The 13,381-nt window shown below is 37.6% G+C and overlaps 2 long non-coding RNA genes across 2 annotated transcripts; one reads left to right on the forward strand and one right to left on the reverse strand.

Annotated features, from left to right (window-relative positions):
- The first annotated feature begins 1,660 nt into the window (after positions 1–1,660).
- On the forward strand, positions 1,661–11,491 carry LOC148743082 (uncharacterized). The gene is made up of 4 exons (XR_016002195.1): positions 1,661–2,191; positions 2,477–8,851; positions 9,202–9,274; positions 9,839–11,491. It is a non-coding gene; the product is annotated as an uncharacterized LOC148743082 (long non-coding RNA).
- On the reverse strand, positions 2,683–12,523 carry LOC148743083 (uncharacterized). Its single transcript, XR_016002196.1, has 3 exons — positions 12,258–12,523; positions 4,456–4,656; positions 2,683–2,778 (listed from the first exon to the last, which is right to left on the reverse strand). It is a non-coding gene; the product is annotated as an uncharacterized LOC148743083 (long non-coding RNA).
- Positions 12,524–13,381: the final 858 nt, after the last annotated feature.

Here is a 13,381-nt window from a genome sequence, read left to right on the forward strand (position 1 = left end):
AATTGGATTGTAGTTACGAAATAAGAAACAAATGGCGGACAATTTGAATCATATTTCCGACGACGAAGAGTCAGAATGGCTGGCAAATACAGATCCAAGTTCATTAGATGAATCGAACGAAGAAAAACAGCTTGACGACCAGAAAATTTCTTCATTTAATGAAGAAAATAGAAACAGCAACACAACAACGCGCCAATTCCGTTCCGCTTCGCAGACTTCTGTCACGCACTCCCCGTAAATAAATATCCGCGAAATTCGCCCGCGCTGAAATAAAAGTTCGGCTTGTTGGATAACAAATAACCTATTAGACGTATTGTTGTGTAGTATCGCTGAGTATTTTAACTCGTTATTTTTATTTTGACTCGCCCTACGGGCTCGTCAAGATACGGTACAACTCGTAAAAATGCTCAGCGATACCACACAACAAAACGTCTAATAAGATATATTTATTATCCAAATGTGCTTCATTTGGATAATAAATGCGCGAGACGAGTACAAAGATCACGCGATATTTGTACTCCAGAAATATCCGCGAAATTCGCCTGCACTGAAATAATAATTTGGCGTGTTGGATAATAAATCTCTCGCCCTACGGGCTCGTCAAACTACGGCACAATTCGTAAATACAATCAGCAATACCACACAACAAAACTTCTGATAAGATATATTTATTTGAATATATTCTGAAACTCTACTCGATCATCAAATTTCCCCTCAGGCCATCCGCAGAAAAGAGGAAGATGTTGTCCAAAAGGACCTTCTGGACTTTCATTATTGCTTTCTGTAAGCACTGTTCTCTTTATCTAATGGAGTATCAAGTTAAGAGACTAAATGTGTCATTTAAATCTATTCAATAGGATTGGAATTAGTTAATTTTAGACACTCGGTTTTTGTTCTCATGAAAATAGCCCGCATGTTAATTCCTTAAATATCCAGGCGTGCATTAAATAACTCGCGAGAAAGTAAATGATATGCGCACGGGAGACACACTGTGGATAACCCCGGCTGGAGAGCATTAAGAAAATAGAGTTACTGCTCCTTGGGAAATTACGAGAAAACACAGCACTCAAGTTGATTTCTGCTTCTCTCTCGAGTCTGAGTGGTTTTATTCGCAGCAGATCACGACCATGTTTGTGTCGTAATTTATGCGGCGCCTGAAGTCAACGAAACAAATGCATTAGTGGTTTTACTGTTTCAATTTTTGCCTACATTATACTGAAAAACGATGATTTCCAAAATTGTACAAAAAAGAAAAAGGGCCCCATTCACTGCGCTCAGAATCTTTAACTTTCCACTTTTGTTGTTTGGCATCAAACGCGCGCTCGCGTAGTCATGTCATTTACATTTTATACGAGAACAGTCTGCCCAAAAGGCGCTTAATTAAAAATTCCACTCATCAAATTTTGATAGCAACCTGAAACAACAAAAGAAAAAGACTGTGTATCTTACGAATTGAATTATCTTAATAAAAATAGACAAGAGCTTCGGATGCCGGCTTCGATGTCTTCTCGCTTTTAATTCAATTTTTTTTTTTTTTTTTTTTGCACTCAGAAAGAGTCTGCAATATGTTTTGGGTGCTTAATTTCAAAATCAGGTGGTTAAAGACATCTAGATTTATCTGAATATTTACCAGTTAGCTTTCAGTGAGTAATCCGTCTGAGTTACGTAGGCCGATTTCTCAATCGTTTAATGTAATGGTCTCCGAATGGCTGGTGTTCATTTCTTTTACTCTCGTGACCTCCATGTTTGATTCAGGGGGGTGACAGTGTAGGGGGGAAAATTAGGGTTCATCAAGACGTCATATTGAGCGTTCCCTGAAACGACTTTGAAAAGAGCTTCTAGTCGAGATGCTATCTTTTCATAGCTTTGGCGACATTGACATATTTCACGATCTCAGTTAGGAACCTTACTGACTGTCCTATCTTTTTCTCTTGATTTCATAAGCAGCTGGGCTAATGGCGGAAGTATGCCTTCACAGTGTTGTGCCACAGTTTCCCTTAAGCCAACTTTTGCAAGCTCCAAAAGGGCATTATGTGGAGCTGACTTTCACCTTAAAGATTTCTGGTAGAAAGCCCTGCAGTGATGATATGTACCCTTGGGTTTCGTGATGGATACAACGTGTCGGCCAATCTCCTTGGCAGATTTTGCGGAAGAAAAATTTCTGGTATCGTGCGATCCGGTGGACATCAAAGTAATCCTAAGAAATTCTTTACAATTTTAAGTTTTCATATTCACAACATTCTTGTAGTTTTCAGAGTGACTTTTACTCATAAAAAGACCAGTCCTTGCTTATCCTGTGTGTCAAACTGACATGCTCTTTTTAATGTGTAAAGAACCTTAGAGACTACCCTTATCATGAAACTATCTCTAAAGCTATCCCTCCCATTGCCTATGTTCTAACAATTTCTTGCAATCAAAATACAACAGTACTACAGTTTACATCGCTAACTCTATGTATTCATTAAGCAATTTTCAGCTCCCATTGACTACTGGCCATAACTTCCAGTTCCTGACTAGATCCTCAGAAATTGGTCCACTTCAAGTTCCAACAGTCCACTCCAGTCCACTCAACTGCTTCCCAGCTAACACATAACAAGTCAAGGCTGACTCCTTCCAGATTGATTCTGAAGGAGAAAATACTGAAGATGTGGGGAATTGGACTGTTTGGGAAGATGAGACCACAAATCGAGTTTCTCTTCACTTCTTTCCAATGTCTGCTACATCTTGTTACATGCATTTACTCTGATGATCATCTGGGAATGAGTCAGTAAGAAGACACTGATGGAAGACAAACACAACAGGTCAGAGAATTCCTTGTGGGTTGGACGAGAGGGACTATAATATAAAGCACTGGTTGAACCTCATTTTAAATTTCAGACAGAAGTCTGGGGACTTCTCATTCGGCTTAATTTAATGTAGTTAGCTAAGTTAGTTGGGTCCCCTGGGGTTGGCTGGGCCTCCCTTTGTTCTTCCCTTAATTTTAATAGGGTTCCTTTTCAGGTACTTTCGGCTTAGGTTAGGTTTCGGCTTAAGATTCTTCTTTAGACAATTTCGGCCTTGATTCTACATCACGACTGCATCAACTGTGCACATATCCTCCAGGACTACAATGGCTCTTCAACCATGGACATCAACATCCACTCTTCCGCGCTGGAGCTTCCTGCTTAGTAGCGCCTCAAATACCAATTTTATAATGTTTCACCCGATAGCAGCAATTCCATAGACTGCAATCTAGTGAAGCATTTTCAACCAAATTATATTGTAAAAATTATTGCGGCAACCCATTTTGGCCAAAGGTTCAACCAGACATCGATTTAGTTATTATATATTTAACTGGATAAATTAGGCCATTCAACTGGGAAGTGTGCTCATTTGCCACTTCTATCATGTTTACTGGTTTAACTCCAGTTGAAGCCGCTTGTCAAGGCTTCATTTAGTGGGAAATAGGGAACTGCACACACCAGCTTAGGTCACAGAGAATATAAACTAGGCTAAGTGTATGCTGTATTTTGACAGCATAATAGCTGTCAGTCCAAATTGCGGGCCAATTAATGTCGAAAATACAACACATCAACCAACATCATGGAGCAGAAAAGGAATCACACTGGAGAGGAGACAACAGAATATAGTTTTAAGAAATGGCCCAGTATTAATATTTGCTTTTCACTCATACATTAAGCCAATTGTTTGACGAGTCAGCTTACAGGCTGTCACCAAATTTGGCAAAATCAACTTCTCACTCAACATCCCAGCCTCATGTGCACAGCAACCAACCCACAGAAAGGTAAGGCAAGGTCTGCCAGATGTCACCAGGTGAGTGGGTTTTATTTTCTTCCGAGTTCGGCTTTCAGCTTCAAATTCACTTCGGCTATCACTCCGGCCTTCGATTTCAACACCTATTGGCATCCAATTTACCGTATATAGGCTTGGTAACGACCTTGAATCGTTAGCTAGCTACCATCTGGGACACCATTAATGTTCTAATCGGGATGTCAACATTTACTGACACAAGAACACTTGAGGTTTCCACAGATGCTAAATTTTTCATATAGGAAAGCGCATCCTACCCTAGACGACTAACTAATAAAACGATTCATGTAACATTTTCAAAAATAAAAAATCGCAAAACTCTGTGTTTTTGTGTCTTACTCTGAAATAAATTGGCTACAAAGTACAATTAACATAACATTGACTAATACTACATTTTTTTCCAGAAACAAGGTAAGTGCTACTAACATCTTTTATTTCAGGATTTCTGGGCCCATTTGGAGGCAAAATTGCACTCAACTTTTCTTCTAGGGCAGCATGAAGAGGCCCATTTTCGGGGGCAAAAGTGCTTCTTGGCAGTTGAATGACCCTCGCTCTGTTTGAGAAACCACTTTAAGTGCACTTTCAGAGACTAGCTCATTTTCGGGAGCTAACATTTCCACTTCCATAAAAGATGATATTACTAACCGTTACTAATTCCAGGAAAGATGATGCTGTAGCTGATCTCATGGACCAGTTAAGATAGATATGAAGACGAGAACTCTATTCATCTCAAGCTCTTTCTGCAGATGGTAAGTTGCAGTTGACTGTAGCTTTGTGTGTGTACATAACAGCATGCATGCTTTGGTTTTTTCAGGTCGTCTTTTTAGTGAGATCATCAACACAAGGCTATGGAAAATAAGGTAAGATATTTGTAACCATTTTACCTGCTAATAGAAAATTCAGAATTGAAACAGTTGAATACCTTTAAGGGGTAAATTATGCAACAAGTTAATTAACAAAGCATTTAAAGGCACTTTTTCAGAATAAATTGACGGAGTATTGGTCTCATTTTAAAAAATGATTCAAGCTTTTTAGGGGGCATTAAGCCACTAGAGAAAATTCAGTGACTAAGTTATCAACAGTTAGCTTTAAAAAAAAAACAAATTATCCAACTAGTCAATCACGTGCAAAAAGTTCAAGTACACTTGGCATGCTGTAGAAGGAAATCTCTTATTAAACCTTTGCATAGTTTTAATCTTACTAGGCCCTTTGCAACTGGAGAGAAAATGGTTAACTTGGAATACAACAATACAGCTGCTTACTACCCAGAAGAAACCAGCCTACAGCCCTTAAAACACCATGTCCCTTCTCTGGCTCAACTGCAACTATACGAAGTCCATCAAGCACCACCTAGTCCTTCACTTCAACCCCTGTGGAAGGCAACAAAATTAAGCCCAGGAGGCAAGAACTAGTATAATAAGTCCTTCCGTCTCCCCTTTAGAAGACCAACAAGACTTAAGACTAGGACGGGAACTGGAACCTTTATCCCTCCTTACAGCTTCTATTGAAGACTAAAACACTTAGAGCGACGAGGCAAGAACTGCAAATTTTAGACCTCTACATCAGCTCCAATGCAGAATAACAAGACTTGGACACAAGACTTCATTTGGTGGGAAATAAGGAACTGCACACACCAGCTTAGGTGACAGACAATAAACTACTTGTATAATTGTTTGATAGCATAACAGCTGTCAGTTCAAATTCTGGGCAAAAATATAACACATCAACTAACATTATGGAGCAGATGAGGAGTCACAATGGAGAGGAAACCTCATATTAGTCTTAAGAAATGGCCCAGTTAAAATATTTGCTTTTGGTTCATACATTAAAGCAATTGTCTTAAAAACCAGCTTCCAAGCTGTCTTCAAAATGCTGGAGAATAGAATACTCTTCTCTTGACATATTGGATCACAGAGGCCTGATGTGTGCAGCAACCAACCCTTAAAAAGGTAGGGCAAGGTCTCCGAGTTGTCACCAGGTGGGTGTGTTTTATTCTATTCCGAGTTCAGCTTTCGGTTTGAAATTCACTATGGCTATCATTCCGTCTTTCGATTTCAACATCAATTGGCATCAAATTTACTGTCTAAGAGCTTGATAACGACCCTTACTCATTAACTAGCCAACCTCTTAAACCTGATCTGGGACACCCTGAGTGTTCCAATCGGGGTGTTGACATTTACTGACACAGGAACACTTCAGGTTTCTGCAGATGCTTAGTTTTTCATTTAGGAAATTTAAAGTGCATCCCACCCTTAGCAAAAATTTAACAAGCAACTGATTGTAATATTTTCAAAAAGTAGAGAAAAACAACCTGTGTGTCTGTTATTCTTCTTCAGAAACCTACCTTCAGACTTTAACTACAAGATTACTAATTTATTTACTTTTCAGGGATTTAATTCTAGCAGCTCCGAGCCCATTTTTTGGAGCAGACCTGAAGATTGATGGTTCCATAACATAACAAAAAATTAATGTGTCACCAAAATATACACATGCAAATTCATTGAAAACTTAAGAATGATGTTCATATAAAAAATTCTTAAAAAAAGACTGTCTCTCTATGTGTCACTTTCTTAGAAAGTCATAGTTACTAACAACTAACTTTTTTCAGGAACAAGGTAAGTGCCATTATCTGGGGCTGACAATTTATTGCATTTTTTTTTCAGGACAAGATAAGTGTACTAGCCTATTTTGGTTGCACCATCATTCTCTTACAAATACATACATCATTTTACTTGTTATTTATCACTATGTTAACAAACATTTCTTCAAACAGCAAAAACGGTGAGTGCTACTAATGCCTCCTACATGTACATGCAGATATCAGTGGATAATCATCAAGTTATTAATCAGTATGTTCTCAAACATTTTTTTAATAGCATTAAAGGTGAGTATCAATAATACTTCTTATATCAGTCTATAACCCATCATGTTCCTAATCAGTATGTTCTCAAACATTTTTTCAAACAGTGAAATAGGTGAGTATCAATAATACTTCTTATATCAGTCTATAACCCATCATGTTCCTAATCAGTATGTTCTCAAACATTTTTTAAACAGCTAATAAGGTGAGTATCAATAAATATATCTTATTAACCAAGTGCGAGGGCCATACTGGGAGAATATCAGCCTGAGATCTTGACAGTATGGACCGAGTGCAGCGAGGTCCATACAAAAAAGCTTGAGGGCCGATATTCTTCCAGTACAGTCCTGAGCAAGCTTGGTTAATGGGAGATTTATTATAAGACTAAAGTTCAAAGGGACACAAGTGCGGTATCATTCAGGACCATTCGGGACAGTGGCCGGTCCAATACTTAGAGAATATTGACCGGCAATAGAGCATTTTGATTGGTTGATTTTAGTTATTGGCCCTCTGACTGCCCGAGTCATGTAATAATACTTCTTATATCAGTCTATAACCCATCATGTTCCTAATCAGTATGTTGTCAAACATTTTTTTAAACAGCAAAAATGGTGAGTATCAATAATACTTCTTATATCAGTCTTAATAACCCATCATGTTCCTAATCAGTATGTTCTCAAACATTTTTTTAAACAGCAAAAAAGGTGAGTATCAATAATACTTCTTATATCAGTCTATAACCCATCATGTTCCTAATCAGTATGTTCTCAAACATTTTTTTAAACAGCAAATAAGGTGAGTATCAATAAATATATCTTATTAACCAAGTGCGAGGGCCGTACTGGGAGAATATCAGCCTGAGATCTTGACAGTACGGACCGAGTGCAGCGAGGTCTGTACAAAAAAGTTCGAGGGCCGATATTCTTCCAGTACAGTCCTGAGCAAGCTTGGTTAATAGGAGATTTATTATAAGACTGAAGTTCAAAGGGACACAAGTGCGGTATCATTCGGGACCATTCGGGACAGTGCCCAGTCCAATACTTAGAGAATATTGACCGGCAATAGAGCATTTTGATTGGTTGATTTTAGTTATTGGCCCTCTGACTACCCTAGTCGTGTAATAATACTTCTTATATCAGTCTATAACCCATCATGTTCCTAATCAGTATGTTGTCAAACATTTTTTTAAACAGCAAAAAAGGTGAGTAACAATAATACTTCTTATATCACTCTTAATAACCCATCATGATCCTAATCAGTATGTTCTCAAACATTTTTTTAAACAGCAAAAAAGGTGAGTATCATTAATACTTCTTATATCAGTCTTAAACCCATCATGTTCCTAATCAGTATGTTCTCAAACATTTTTTTAAACAGCAAATAAGGTGAGTATCAATAAATATATCTTATTAACCAAGTGCGAGGGCTGTACTGGGAGAATATCAGCCTGAGATCTTGACAGTACCGACCGAGTGCAGCGAGGTCCGTACAAAAAAGCTCAAGGGCTGATATTCTTCCAGTACAGTCCTGAGCAGGCTTGGTTAATAGGAGATTTATTATAAGACTGAAGTTCAAAGGGACACAAGTGCGGTATCATTCGTGACCATTCAGGACAGTGCACGGTCCAATACTTAGAGAATATTGACCGGCAATAGAGCATTTTGAGTGGTTGATTTTAGTTATTGGCCCTCTGACTGCCCGAGTCGTGTAATAATACTTCTTACATCAGTCTATAACCCATCATGTTCCTAATCAGTATGTTATCAAACAATTTTTTAAACAGCAAATAAGGTGAGTATCAATAATACTTCTTATATCAGTCCATAACCCATCATGTTTCTAGTCAGTATGTTCTCAAATATTTTTTTAAACAGCGAAAAAGGTGAGTATCAATAATACTTCTTATATATTCTATAACTCATCATATTACTAACCAGTATGTTCTCAAACATTTTTTTAACAGTAAAAAAGGTGAGTGCTAGTTATGTCTCTTATTTCTGTCATTTCTCATCAAAACAAGGTTAGTCATGGTAACATTTTTATATTGGGAGCTTGAAGTCTTATTTCCAGGGCAAACGACTAGATTAATAACAGGAAAAGGAATTCAGACTACAGACAAACAAACAAACAAATTCTTATTATTTTTCCAGCTCAGACACTCATTCTCAGCCTTTTAAAGAGGTAAGTAAGCTTAACTGTCACAAATACAGTATGCAGAACAGCCTGAAGGCTTTAATTAGTTTCCAGGAAATCTGATCATTTGAAAGCACCAAAATAAACCAGAAGGAATTCATAGATCCTATCCAGGTCAGCATTGAACCCTTTAATTACCTCAAGGAAATTATTAACTCTCCCAAATAATATCACTACAATATCCAGCAAACAGGTAATGAGAGCACCCAAACTTGTCAGATAGAAGTTGTTAGGCAAAGGAACTTAAAAAAAAACTTATAACACTCTTGAAATATATGGAGACTGCATGAATCACAAAATGGCATATAATTCTTGTTGTGGTTATACCCATTTGACAGCCTATCAGACCAGTCATGAGCAAACAGTCCTTAGCAGATAGGAAGCCCCATGCTGGAAACAAAAACTTAAAAGGTTGGTCCTTTCTCTTTGAGTTTTTAGGATGTAAGTTACACTTCAAGAATAAGGAAAAGACAATCACTATTCATGAGACAAAATAATTTCAGAGAAAGTATCCAGCAATCATGCAGGTTCATTGCTCTGGACTAACTTTCAAATCTAACTCTTGTAACATCCTTTAACAAAAATCTACGTCTTCAAACAAAACAAATCATGTATTCCTTACACTGCTGCTATGTTATTTTTAACGAAAAAAATTAGATAATGGGATTTTGACATTTAAAAGAATTTTGGCACAGTACCTTGTGGTACATTGTTATTATTAGTATACACTTCACAGAGTGTTAGTGTGTTCTTCCACTTTGAATTCAAAGAATCTGCAGATGCTCTGAATACAGTACATCAACCCAAGCAGCAAATGTACATTTAAAAGATATAACTGTGTGTGAAAATTTTGAGTGTTGGCAAAATCAACATTCCAAATAATTCAAAATAGGTTACAAAAATTTAGCACTTAACTAATACTACTTTCTTCACAACATTATTAAAATTATCTGCTGTTTTATTTTTTTTTTTCAGCCTCTACAAATGTAGCTACTGGTGCCTAAGAAGGAGATAAGGCATTTTCATAAAGGACAGTAACAAACAAAGGCTGTGTAATTACAGTAGCAAAACATTTTAGGGTAAAACATTGTTAAGCTACCTTCAAACCCAGAGGGTTCAATCACCATAGCACAGGTTTGGGGAACATGGTCCCCATTTTTCCCTATGCGGGGTTTTTTCGGGTTTACGTGTCCAGCCAAGGTGCAATCACCTCTTACACCTTAAAATTAGAGTGCATATTCTCCATACTTTTTTCTTGAAATTTCCAAAGGCACTGACCAGGAGAATTTGAATAAAAACCAAAAGCTTCCTTGCCAAAATTTCTGATCCAAAATTGATACTGCAAGAACTAATTAGATGCTCTCAACATGTTGTACGATGTAATACATATTTCACCAAGCTGAATGACAATCAACAAATATCAAAAACTTTAACTTGGTATAAAATAATTTTTTGTGTCCAAGAAAACATGCTTAGACTTGAATTAAAATCAGGGGTGTTGGAAATTAAAACATGACATTTCCAAAATTTGGGCATTTTGCACTTGGAACATTCTGAGCTCTCCATAATATTCTTTAAAGCTTATAATCTAACATTAACTAACCTTTTAATCCACTAATTACTTACGGAGAAATCTGAGTGTTTCAGGTCAGGGGATAAAATCCAAAATTAACAAGGTTTTTTTTTTTTTTCGGAAAATGATTCAAGTCTTAGCACATTACAATTTTCTTGAAGTACTTAGCTGAGGTTAAAGTTCAGATTTCTCAATCAACATGTTATATAGATTATTTGAACTCTAAAACTTGCTGAAAAGGTTTAATAAATGACTTCTGCAGCAACTCTGCATGTAGTTAGATCCAAAAAACCATATATTAAGTAAAGAATTGTATTTTTTGAATATATCATATCATATTACTCTAATTTAGAGGTTGTCGGACATTCAGGAGGAAATTTAGAATGTTGTTCCCATATAACAGACTGATGTCAAAGCAAAGTAGGTTTGCGATAACTCAAATGTTTTGGGTGGAAGGTATGGGTGGTGGAGTGGTGGTGATGGTAAGGACTAAGAAACAGATTGGGATGGAGGGTGGGCTACTATTGTGGGCGGGGGTTTGCAAATGCGGCTATGACTGAAAAGGATCATGGGAGGTTGGGGAGGTAAAATGTTGGGATGGGTTGGGATTAAATGGGTTTGGGTTAGAGACAGGGAGGGTTACAGGCTAGGGTGAGGGTTTTAACTTGGGTAAAGAGGAATAGAGTGGTTGTTATAGTGTTTGGAGATGGTGGGTAAGTGTTTGGCTGGAGTTTTGGTGGGCAGGCAGGCAGGCATTGATTTGAGGCTGAGTTAAGGTTCCTATTTAGGAATAAGGTGGAATGTTTGAGTTGTCTCAAATTCACTTCTGTGTTTTTCATCAATTTGAAACTTTTTGAGTCATTACTAGTAAATCTTTTAATACTGTTTCCAATTATTTGAAGGAAATTAGCACCTAAGTTCTTAAGTACATAATTTTTTCCAGTTCTCTTTAAGTTAAAATTTCATTCTTGCTGAGTTTAAATGTTGTGGTATGTTTTCCCCTCAATTCAATTATTTACAAAAGATTCCTGTGTTTTAATAAAGGAAGAATATTACAGTTTGATCAAAAGATGTCTTTTTTGTTTTTTCTTCCTACTCCCAAACTTCCTATTCTTATTAATTATTTTTAATCCATGGAAACCTTAGCATGGTCATTTTGAGGAGACTCAAATGTGCTCAAAGAGCCAGAGGAGGTTCTAGACAGTAAATCCAAAATAAAAGTTTTGGACAGTTGCATAATAAAAGTGTGAAGTGTTATCATCTGAATAACGGTGGCTCTGGAATAGACTGTTATGGGGGATGGTAACCAACCCCTTAAAGATTTGAGTGAAAGGAAGAGCCAGTTGACTCTTATTTCAAATGTCCTAAACCACTGACTGCTATTCCCTGGTTCAAACCATTCACTGAAAATTCAGGTCAATTGAACACGAGTAAAAAGATGGAAACATTAAAAGTTTTTAAAGCCATGCCGTATATAAGATTAATTGGTGGTCGCCATAAATAGATGTCGCACCCTTGAATTTCTTGATTGGGTTACTATTGCTTCAGACAAAGTTAACTTGCACTCTGGAAGTCCTGGCGAGTAAAATTAAATCTCTCATCTCAAGTAACGTCTAATTAATCGTTTTAATCGCATGGAGCTTTCTTTTAAATGCAAAGGATCGAGGCAGTAGAGCGCGTCCACAAAAGAAGTAACGCATTGATCGAACTTTGGCACCTTCTGCTGTAATGTCAAGAGGCATATATCTTTAGAAATCAACACTTTACCATTACTGCGTATGTTACTTGAAGTGTGGTTAAAATTCATGTTAGGAGCCTTACTTGTGATCGTAAGCTGTCTGCTTCCCGCATCAACACAAGCTAAATTTTTCCTGACAAGCGAGCGAAGCGCCAAGTAACAACTCGTGTACGTTCCACGTTCTTTTGGTAAGACTTCGTAGACATGCTATCCCACTCGCTGCTTTTGACGCAAGGCAGTTTCAAAAAGTGAAGTGTCAGAAGATACTTAAGGGCTGTAATAGGCGAGATTATCAGTGTCTGGCCATAACAGCGTGTACGTTCATGATCAGGCGCCATTTTGACTGACGCGCAAACGATCCCAGAAGCACTAGCAGATTGCCTCCTTTGATCTCTGGAAAAACTTAAATGGTTTAGGTGTTACGGCATGGTTTATTTACTTGAAATTAGCCGATTTCTTTTATATCGTGAAAATTTTTTTTCCCAAAAATTCCCTCTTTTGACGGAATATCACAAGCACACCTCTTCACTTAACTATCAGAATCAGGGCTACCGCGCTTGCTAAAGATGACAAGGAAATATGCATGAACACAGAAGACGGAGCAAAAACTCCTTACAGCCACATGATTGCCAGAGGAGAAACCTTGCGCAAGGCTTCTGTATACCCATGCGAGAACCACGGGCACCATGTCATGCCCTAACATTCTGGGTCTTTCCTCCACCCTACACCTCTTCGCAAACATCTTGCAATTAATCTTTTATTAAAAATCAGATCATACCAATAAGGAAAGCAAACTATTATTTGAATGATTCGTGTACAGATCGTTTACTTTTTGGGAAGTTATCAAAAGAGATCAAGCGATAAGTAGTTCATAGAGGGCCAAACTACGCACACACCCAACATGTGTCCAGAACGAACTGTACCAAAACAAATAGATTTTGCGTACGTGCGCAAGAAACCAATGCACTACACAAAAGCATTGCATTTCTACCACAACGTTGTACATACACGGACAACAATACAAAAAATTGGGATTTCTCATCCGCAGAAAGTCTTGAACATGTGCAAGTGGACGCAGCCTAGAGATATGGGGGCAGTTTTCCCCGAAAATTTACCATATTTTTGCATGTTATTTGTGAGGTTGCAGTCGGAGTCCCATCGCTTCGGCTCCGCCGTCCTTGATTTACTGTGAGTTACACTTAACTTG

This window comes from Stylophora pistillata, chromosome 1, assembly GCF_964205215.1.
Source record: "Stylophora pistillata chromosome 1, jaStyPist1.2, whole genome shotgun sequence".
NCBI lineage: Eukaryota > Metazoa > Cnidaria > Anthozoa > Scleractinia > Pocilloporidae > Stylophora > Stylophora pistillata.